We start from the raw sequence: 11057 nt of genomic DNA, 5'->3' as shown, positions 1-11057 counted from the left end.
ACAGTATGAAAAGTGCAAATTGCACAGACAAAGAAAGCAACTTCTAAAAAATGCATTATGGGAATGGAAAAGCAACTTCTAAAATGCATTAAGGGAACGGTGTCTCAAGAAATGTGCCTCTGCATTGTTCCATAAAAAGTCCTTTTTTATAACAGAATTACACATATGTTACTCTCTTACCTTCTGCCCTTTGTTTTAATCTCGATTGAGGTTTAAGCCTCCCTGAGTCACATGCAGCTGTGTCAGAGAACTGCGTGGTAACACAACCAGAGACAACTAAAAAGTGATCCATTCTATGTAAATCACATGTCAACTCTAAGCTTACTTTTTGTCAGCTCCCTTCTGTTCTTGACATATACCATATGTGTTACATTACAATCATAGCTTCACTCATCTTAGCAAATGGAACAATTCAGGAGGGACAAAGGTTCAGATGTGGAACAGATGAAGAAGGAAATTTCTAGTAGTTCAAAGAACTTGCCAGGAAATTAAGTGAATTCAGCTGTGTATGCCAGCAGTTTTCCATGCCCTTCTTATCACTCCCTGAATTTTAAACATTACTTATTCAGATATAATTTAAAATCTCCATTTTTTTCTGGGAGGAACCTTTTAGAACATGTCCTGACAAAATAGTCTGAGGTGCACGAGCTTACAAAAGAAATTCATATAGTTGTGAAATTCAGTTGAATAGATCAAAATTCTAAGAAATGGGCTACTACCATCCCTGGGGGTGTTCAAGAAAAGGCTGAATGAGGCACTCGGTGCCATGGTCTGGTTGACTGGATAGGGCTGGGTGCTAGGTTGGACTGGATGATCTCAGAGGACTCTTCCAACCTGGTTGTTTCTATGATTCTATGAATACTTCAGCAAGAGTAGAGATCCTGTGGTTTTGAGTGGCCAAAAAGAGATCACAGTACTGAACACTGGTGAAGCTATGCCTCAAATACTGTGATCAGTTTTTGGCCACTCATGGCAAGAAGGACATTGAGTTTCTGGAACATGTCCAGAGAAGGGCAATGAAGCTGATAAAAGTTATGGAGAAGTCTTATGAGGAGAAGCTGAGGAAGCTGGGATTGTTTACTCTGGAGGAGAGCAAGGCTGAAGGGAGACCTCATTGCTCTTTAAAGCTATCTGAAAAGAGGTTGTAGTGGGATGGGTGTCAGTATCTTCTCCCTGGTATCAGGTGATAATTTAGGCTGGGACATCCAAGATCATTCAGTCCAACCTAGCACCCAGCCCTAGACAATCAGCTAGACCATGGCACTAAGTGCCTCAGTCAGGCTTTTTTTTAAACACCTCCAGGGATGGTGACTCCACTACCTCCCTGAGCAGCCCATTCCAATGTTAATCACTCTCTCTGCCAACAACTTCCTCCTAACATCCAGTCTAGACCTGCCCTGGCACAACTTGAGACTGTGTCCCCTCATTCTATTGCTGGTTGCCTGGCAGAAGAGACCAACCCCACCTGGCTACAACCTCCCTTCAGGTAGTTGTAGACAGCAATGAGGTCACCCCTGTGACCTCTTCTCCAGGCTAAACAACCCCAGCTCCCTCAGCCTCTCCTCAGAGGGCTGTGTTCCAGGCCCCTCACCAGCTTTGCTACCCTTCTCTGGACGCATTCCAGTATCTCAACATCTCTCTTGAATTGAGGAGCCCAGAACTAGACACAGCACTCAAGGTGTGGCCTGACCAGTGTTGAGTACAAAGGAAGAATAACCTACCTTGTCCTGCTGGTCACATTGTTCCTGATCCAGACCAGAATGCCATCGGGTCTCTTGGCCACCTGGGCACACTGCTGGCTCATGTCCTTTCCATGTGATTCATTGAAAGAAATGGTGACAATTACAGCCTGTGACTGTGAAACAGGACACATAGACCTCAAGGTAGAGCTTAACTAAGCCTAGGTTAAGAGAACGGATTTAAAATAAAGTATTTTACTTTATTCATTCATCAACTTCATTATTCATTTGCTGGTTGTCATTGCTAATAAAAGAGTACATTATTTCCCAACTGCAGAAATGTTTCCTTTCTTCCTCTCTTGCTGATGCCAACACCAAAATGAGAAGCAAGATATCTATTACTTATGTTAGATCAACCCAGACTAGCCTCAACTGCAGTTCAAGGGCACTGAAGTAAGGAGAAATAGTTAATCATAAAATAAATAATAATGTTGTATAACCAATCTATAAAGTAGCCAAAATACTTTGATGTAAGGCGATGAGGGAACAGTTCAACCTGAAGTCATCTGGAACATTGTGGGCCATGACCATATGAGAACACCACAACAACTTCTGAAGATGAACACAGCATATGCAAGGAGGAAGTGTATTATGCAAAATGATTCTTGGAAATTAGTTGTATGTTCTAGGAAATCTAATGTAACATTTTGATCTATATAATCAGGAGTTTAAAGCAAGTATATTAACGTGCAATAGATGTGGGTCCGGTGCTGAAACAAGGAATGCCAGTTTCTTAGTGTTACATCAGTATTAAGATACTGAATCCCTGTTTTCAGTGACTTTGCAAAATAGACTTTCAGTAGTTTTTCTCACTAAGCAATGGAAGTAAATATTTGAAATGCATTGGAGGTATCTTTCAAACTGGGGAAGGTGAGTGGTGGTTTGTTGTGTTGTTTTTGTTTGGTTGTTGCCTTGTGCCCCAAGGAAGAGTGGAGGTCAGCCAGGGGGCTAGGAAGCAAAGTGGATTAACCAGAGAGACAGAAGGTGGGGTTAAAGAAAAATGCAGCTCAAAGCCCAGGCAGTGCTCAAACTGCCTTATCTATTGCTTATACTCCTGTTCTTATACCTCTCAGCAAGCCTATGAGTGAAGTAGACACCACCATTGTTTCTCTTTCATGACCTGTGACCTAATCCTTCTCACCAAAACATTCTAGCTAGCTTCAAACTAGCACACTCAGCACTTCTCAGAAACTAAGCTCAAAACGTTTTTTTCTAAGATGCTGGACATTTTGCTTATCTCAGTCTCTGACACCATGGCAGGGGGGTTGGAACTAGATGATCCTTGTGGTCCCTTCCAACCCTGACTGATTCTATGACTCAATGATTCAATTCTACTTAGACTGTTCATATAACTCATGCTGCTGAGCTAGAGATATCCATAGCTCTGGGAGGAGCAGTACTCATAGTCAGTAAGCTTATAACTTGACACAAGTAAAGGCAACATCAGAATTAATCAGGAGCACACCAGGAAGAAAGGGCAAATACCTATAATGGCATTGCCAAGAAAGAATTGCACAAATTCCTTGAAACTGATAAGGTAAATATAGAAAGATCCCAACCTTAATAATTAGAGGAGTTCTCTGTACATAGTTAAGAGCATTTCAGTTTTTAATTGGTGCTTTTAAAATATATGAAGTGGTAAAAAATTTTGGATGTGTGCAATGACTTTAACCATTATATGTTGAGGGGCTGGAACATGTCCAGAGAAGGGCAACAAAGCTGGTGAGGGGCCTGGAGCACAAATCCTATGAGGAGAGGTTGAGGGAGCTGGGCCTGTTTAGCCTGGAGAAGAGGAGGCTCAGGGGTGATCTTATTACTGTCTACAACTCCCTGAAGGGGCATTGTAGGCAGGTGGGGGGTGGCCTCTTCTCCCAGGCAACCAGCAATAGAACAAGGGGACACAGTCCCAAGTTGTGCCAGGGTAGGTATAGGCTGGATGTTAGGAAGAAGTTCTTCCCAGAGAGAGTGATTGGCATTGGAATGGGCTGTCCAGGGAGGTGGTGGAGGCACCGTCCCTGGGAGTCTTCAAGAAAAGCCTGGCTGAGGCACTTAGTGCCATGGTCTAGTTGATTGGTTAGGGCTGGGTGCTAGGTTGGACTGGATGATCTTGGAGGTCTCTTCCAACCTGGTTGATTCTATGATTCTATGATTATATATAGGCAATCCTTTGTGGGAATGCAAAGTGAAGAAGAGCTGTGGGAATGGAGAGAAGAAGAAGAATAACAGATGGATGCTGACCTTGGTTGCCACCAGCTGCTGGCTATCTTATCTCAGAAGGGATAGATAACAGACACCTCGTTAATGAGAAAAACAAGGCGTGGTTTATGCTGGTGGAGTGGGTTGTCCTTGACTAATTATGCTAATGTGTAGGCTTGTGCCTTGTGGCCCCGAGGGTATATATTGAGAGCTAAATGATCAATAAAGGTCTCAGGCATAATTCACATTGAATCATCTGGAGTCCATGTGGCATTGCCTTTGATCACACTGATCTGTGGGGGCCTTGACCACGTTTCCCATGGGCAAGCAAGCGAGCAAGCAGCTAATTCTGCAACAATCCTTGACATTGCCTATTAAGTTTTCTAGGTTTTTGTCCCTATGGTTAAACTTTTTTTCCTCTTTTCTTTGTTTTCCACCACTCTAGTCTTTCTAATGGATGATTCACAAATCTCTTGAAGAGTGAATCCTTTGAGGCTGATGCTATTTCTCTCAGAGATGTGCTTGACATGTGCAAGGAAACTTTTGTTCTCTTCTTTGAAATACAATGGAGAAGGGATTTAGCAGTCATTATTCTGGATGTTAGGAGGAAGTTGTTGGCAGAGAGAGTGATTGGCATTGGAATGGGCTGCCCAGGGAGGTGGTGGAGTCACCATCCCTGGAGGTATTCAAGAAAAAAGCTGGATGAGGCACTTAGTGCCATGGTCTAGTTGATTGGCTAGGGCTGGGTGCTAGGTTGAGCCTGGATGATCTTGGAGGTGTCTTCCAACCTGGTTGATTCTATGATATGAAGCTGAGTTACAAAACTATCACAAGCAAACTAAGATATCACTTTTCCGATAAATGTGACATGTGTTAAGCTATTCTCTGAATTAATTCTTCAAAGTCTAGATTTGCATTTTTGGCAATATACATTGCAACTGAAATGCACTTTTACACCTTTGGAAAATCCTGCCCCTCAAACAACACAAAATCTGCCCTGTGAGACCCTGAAGATAAAGGACTGTGCAACCATTTCTGCCACTCTTCACAGCCTAATGCTCACTGAAACAGTTACTTGTTAGTTGTACATTCTCTCTGGAGCAAGTTCAGTGATTTTGAAGCTGCCCTTTCACTTTTGTTCATCAGTATAAAACTAAAGTTTACTTTTGAAGACTAGTGCATTGCATTATTCCATAGCCATGTTACATGACTTTGAGAGCTTACATGGGAAAAGTTATTTGTTACTGAAAATCTAAACCTCTTCAGTCCAATCAGTTCACAAATCATCATCAGACATCTATCAGTGAAACACCAGTCATATAAAACATGCTATTAACTTCATGAAGGGTGCACAAACATCAGCACTTTCTAGTTCTATTCCTTTTCATATCTGTTCAGCTTCATAAAACTCATGGCTATCTACTGAGAATAATTAGGAGAATGCATATTGTGGCTTCTCAGAAGTGCATGGCAAGTCAATCTAAAGATTTCAGCTTGCATTGGAAACAAACTGCTTTTCAGAAGAGGAGAGTACTCAGTTTAATAACCAAACAAAAAAGAAAGCAAACAGTCAAAGATGCATATTCCCAAAACACCCACTAGTGGTATCATTACAGTCTGGAATGATTTCATGCTAGAAGAAATGAGCCCTTGAATTTGTGGGCAGACTTTTGGAAAGGAAATACAGAATATTAGAATCAGGGAATGTCAGAGGCTGGAAGGGACTTTGAAAGGTTATCTGGTCCAGCCCTTGTGCCAGAGGAGGATCACCTAGAGCAGATCACGCTGGAACTCATCCAGATGGTTCTTGAATATCTCCAGAAAGGGATACTCCACAACCTTGTGGGCATCCTGTTTCAGTGCTCTGTCACCCTCATGGTGAAAAAATTCCTCCTCAGGTTCACATGGAACCTGCTGTGCCTCAGCTTCCACCCACTGCTCCTTATCCGGCCACTGGGCATCACCAAGCAGAACCTGGCTCCATCCTCCTGACACTCAGCCCTTACATATTGATAAACATTAATCAGGTCACCCCTTAGTCTCCTCCTCTCCAAGCTAACAAGCCCCAGCTCCCTCAGTCTCTCCTCATAAGGAAGACGTTCAACTTCCTTAATATTTTTTTGTGGTTCTGTGCTGAACTCTCTCAAGCAGTTCCCTGTCCTTCTTGAGCTGGGGGGCCCAGAACTGGACACAATACTCCAGATGAGGCCTCACCAGTGCAGAGTACAGGGGAAGAAGAACCTCTCTCAACCTACTAACCACAGTCCTTATAATCCACCCCAGAGAGGCATTGGCCCTTCTGTTCACAAGAGCACACTGCTAGCTTATGGCCACCCTTCCATCCATCAGGACTCCCCAGTCCTTCTCCCTTTCACTGCTCTCCAGCAGGTCAGTCCCCCACCTATACATATGCATGAGATTGTTCTTTCCCAGGTGCATGACTCTACACTTGCCTCTGTTGAACTTCTGCCCAACTCTCCAGCCTAAGTCTCTCTGAATGGCAGCACAACTCTCTGCTGTGGCAGCCATCCAGCTTGGTGTCATCAGCAAACTTGCTGCCAGTGCACTCTGTGCCCTTATTCAGGTCATCAATGACTACATTGAATAATAGTGGTCCCAGTACTGACCCCTGAGGAACTCCACTAGTTACAAGACTCGAGCTAGACTCTGTCCCACTGACCACAACTCTCTCTTTCCTTAAACCAGTTCCCAATCCACCTCACTCCTCCGTCCCCCAGACCACACCTCCTCAGTTTAGCTATGAGGATGCTGTGTCAAATGATTTACTGAAATTTGATTTCAGTGTCAAATGCTTTACTGAAATCAAGGTAAAGCACATCCACTGCTCTTCCATCATCTGTCCACCTGGTTACACCCTCATAGAAGGACATCAGGATGGCCAAACATGACTTCCCCTTTGTAAAACCATGCTGACAGCTCCTAATGATTTTTTTGTCCTTGATATGGCTAAGCACAGTGCTGATAAGTCACTGTATTATCTTTCTGGGGATAGAGGTGAGGCTGACCTCACATCTTAAAGAGATATTCTCAATCAATACATCCTTGAACTGCAGTTAAACATAGATATTATGTGTTTAATTCAACTTATTTTCCATTTTTGTATAGGAATCCATTTAGAGAGCAAGCTGGATTATAAAGAGGTGATGCACATGATTATAGCTCGCTCAGATATTTGGCTTCTACATATTTTGTTTGGCTCTCGTTGCAGGGGATGGTAGAGGAGTGGCTTCTGTAAGAATCATAGAATCAATCAGGGTTGGAAGGGACCACAAGGATCATCTACTTCCAACCCCCCTGCAATGGGCAGGGACACCCTACCCTAGAGCAGACTGGCCACAGCCTCAGCCAACCTGGCCTTAAACACCTCCAGGCATGGGATTTCTTTATGTGACCACACAAATTCAAGTTCATTCAGCTGAAATAACATTAAACCACCACCAAAGTCCCTAAAAACATATAAACACAACCCCCCACACACACTTACAGCCCTTATTGTGCCCATCATTTATAACCCAATGGAAGCTAATGTAAGTGAATATGCTTACTGTAGCCCTGTCATTTGGTTCTATTGATTTCCAGTAGGACCAGCCTAATGATTGAAGTGATAAATACCACCACAGCATTTGCAAGCTTTAGACCAAAATGCAGACCCATACAATACACTAATAAGGGGCCACCTGCCTGACTCCCATGGGCCAGCTGTGTGGTTCAGTGATTTTCCAAGATGGGTGTAATGCTAACTACATGGCAGAGTGCATGCTGGGGCCATTACACAGAGAGGGGAGCAGTGATCTATGTCTTTGTTGTAGCAGAAAGAAAACAAAAGAAGAAAAATGAAGTTTCAAGTCTATGTGAGTACCCCATTCTCAATCCTGGCATAGTGCTTGCTGCATTTTTCTGTGTGTTATTCCAGAGCTAATGGAATTCACTGAATCCTATTCACAAATCAGCTTTAAGAAAGAAAAATTGCAGGAGCCCAGGTATAGTGAGATGAGTGGACAAACCAACACAGCATTCAGATAGAATTTTAGTGCTTGAATTTCCTGCTTTTGGAGCCATTAGATTGCTGCTGCTACACCAAGCATTTTAAAATGCAAAGGGAAGAGAAATTACATTTTTCTTCTTCTTCTAGCAAGTGGCTGCTAATGTTGTTTATCTTAATAGCAATTTCTTCATTTGCATCAGTAGATAATTGTTTGAGGAAACATCTTTCTCAGCATTCTCTCCTTTTAAAGACAAAACAATGCATTTGCTTTTCAAACAGAAGACAAAATATTGTTTTGTGTAATTTGGCTGTAAAGAGAAATTAATTTGTATTTGAAGCAGGTCATTCAAGATAGTTTTTGCTGGAAATTAACTTTGGAAAACAGCTGTGCTATAATTTAGTGGAGCTGTTTGCAAGAAATGAGAGCTATGGTTTGATGTTTTCCACTACAGCTACAGAAAACACTCAGGAGGAATGTGTCCACTCTTCACTGGCCTCTGGAGACTCTATTCACTTTCCACACAGGCCACAGTGTCAACTCCCTTACAATTCCTCCACATGATTTTTGACTGGTAACTGAAGACATTATTGAAGAATATTCCAGTAACTAACAGTAGTTCTGTTAGATTAGCAAAAGATAAGTTGTAGAAAAGCCTGACTAACTCTTGCTTTTAGCATGATGCTTGCAGAGTGTCTCTATCCCCACCTGGCAGATGAGCTATTTGGTTCAGCTTAAAAACGTGGCTAGTACTTACTCACCTAGTAATCAGGTGATTATCACAGAATCATAGAATCAACCTGGTTGGAAGAGACCTCCAAGATCAGCCAGTCCAACCTAGCACCCAGCCCCATTACTTGAACTTGAAATGATGGTAGGATTGTGGAAGAAAAAGAATGAATTCGGCCAGCTTTATGAGCCAGGACAGAAGCAAAGATGTTCTCTAACATCTTCAGTTTCCAACAAGATGCAAGGTTATTTGTTATTCCTGTAAAGCAGAATTATCTCAGTTCTCTTGGATTTGGGTAAAAGATTTCCTTAACTTAAGGACTCTGTGCTGTATTACAAGACAAGTATAGTTCTCCATAAGGAGAGATGTAGGTAAATCATAGAATCATAGAATCAACCAGGTTGGAAGAGACCTCCAAGATCATCCAGTCCAACCTAGCACCCACCCGCGTCCAATCAACTAGACTATGGCACTAAGTGCCTCAGCCAGGCTTTTCTTAAACACCTCCAGGAATGTGACTCCACCACCTCCCTGGGCAGCCCATTCCAATGCCAATCACTCTCTCTGGCAAGAACTTCCTCCTAACATCCAGCCTGTACTTCCCTCTGCACAACCTGAGACTGTGTCCCCTTGTTCTGTTCCTGGTTGCCTGGCAGAAGAGAGCAACCCCCACCTGGCTACAGCCTCCCTTCAGGTAGTTGTAGACAGCAATGAGATCACCCCTGAGCCTCCTCTTCTCCAGGCTAAACACCCCCAGCTCCCTCAGCCTCTCCTCATAGGGTTTGTGTTCCAGGCCCCTCACCAGCTTTGTCACCCGTCTCTGGACATGTTCCAGCACCTCAAAATCTCTTGAATTGGGGAGCCCAGAGATGGACACAGGATTCAAGGTGTGACCTGACCAGTGTTGAGTACAGGGGAAGAACAACCTTGCTTGTGAAGCAAAGGTCTTCATCAGCTGTAGAAAACAGAGTATTTTGTTAAAATGAAATGAATACATCTTAAGAAGCAGCAGCACACTTTTCATGCATTTGGGAAAACACACAAATATTTTGTGGTTTAGCTCTAAGTGTGGAGAGAAGTTCAGCTAAGCAAATTAATTTTCTCTTTATGTAGCAAAAAGAGCATGAACCCTGCTGGGAGTGTTTGAGAGCTCATGTGATGGATCACAGTGCAGTGGCTCTATTATGATTGCATTATGTAAAACGTTTTTAATACAGTATATGGCAAAGCCATTTCTGATGATTCACTGCCCATAGATTCTTGGCTTCATGTAACCCCAATGACTCCCACAAAGGGATGTGTTGTCTATCAAGTTAAAAAAAAAAAGTCAATTGAAAATAAATTAATAAATAACCTTGCAAAAGTGTGGGAAAATAAGAACTAATCAAACAACAGTAGGTATTCTTAAACGCTGGTGGCAGAGTTCATATTGCCATTTCTAATTCACAGGATCACAGTATCACCAAGGTTGGAAGAGACCTCACAGATCATCAAGTCCAACCCTTTACCACAGAGCTCAAGGCTAGACCATGGCACCAAGTGCCACGTCCAATCCTGCCTTGAACTGCCCCAGGGACAGCGACTCCACCACCTCCCCGGGCAGCCCATTCCAGTGTCCAATGACTCTCTCAGGGAAGAACTTTCTCCTCACCTCCAGCCTAAATTTCCCCTGGCATAGCTTGAGGCTGTGTCCTCTCGTTCTGGTGCTGGCCACCTGAGAGAAGAGAGCAACCTCCTCCTGGCCACAACCACCCCTCAGGTAGCTGTAGACAGCAATGAGGTCCCCCCTGAGCCTCCTCTTCTCCAGGCTAACCAATCCCAGCTCCCTCAGCCTCTCCTCGTAGGGCTGTGCTCAAGGCCTCTCACCAGCCTCGTTGCCCTTCTCTGATGTCTGCATACATGAATACAAAATTGGTAGTACCTAAAGTGAAAACTGGATCAGCCTCATACAAATCTCCAAAATTATAAGTTAAGATTCAAAAGTGACTTAACACAATTACATGATCAGCAAAGCCCTTTTGAAAACTGACTCAAGTACCCTGAGGGGAGGTTGTGGCCAGGAGGAGGTTGCTCTCTTCTCTCAGGTGGCCAGCACCAGAACAAGAGGACACAGCCTCAAGCTGTTCCAGGGGAAATTTAGGCTGGAGGTGAGGAGAAAGTTCTTCACTGAGAGAGTCATTGGACACTGGAATGGGCTGCCCGGGGAGGTGATGGAGTCGCCGTCCCTGGAGCTGTTCAAGGCAAGGTTGGACGTGGCACTTGGTGCCATGGTCTAGCCTTGAGCTCTGTGGTAAAGGGTTGGACTTGATGATCTGTGAGGTCTCTTCCAACCTTGTTGATACTGTGATACCCCAATCCAGGGCTCACCTCTCTCTTTGGAATAGACAA

This window comes from Pogoniulus pusillus, chromosome 12, assembly GCF_015220805.1.
Source record: "Pogoniulus pusillus isolate bPogPus1 chromosome 12, bPogPus1.pri, whole genome shotgun sequence".
Taxonomy (NCBI): domain Eukaryota; kingdom Metazoa; phylum Chordata; class Aves; order Piciformes; family Lybiidae; genus Pogoniulus; species Pogoniulus pusillus.
The sequence above is the reverse complement of the archived record's forward strand: the minus strand, read 5'-3'. Positions refer to the sequence as shown.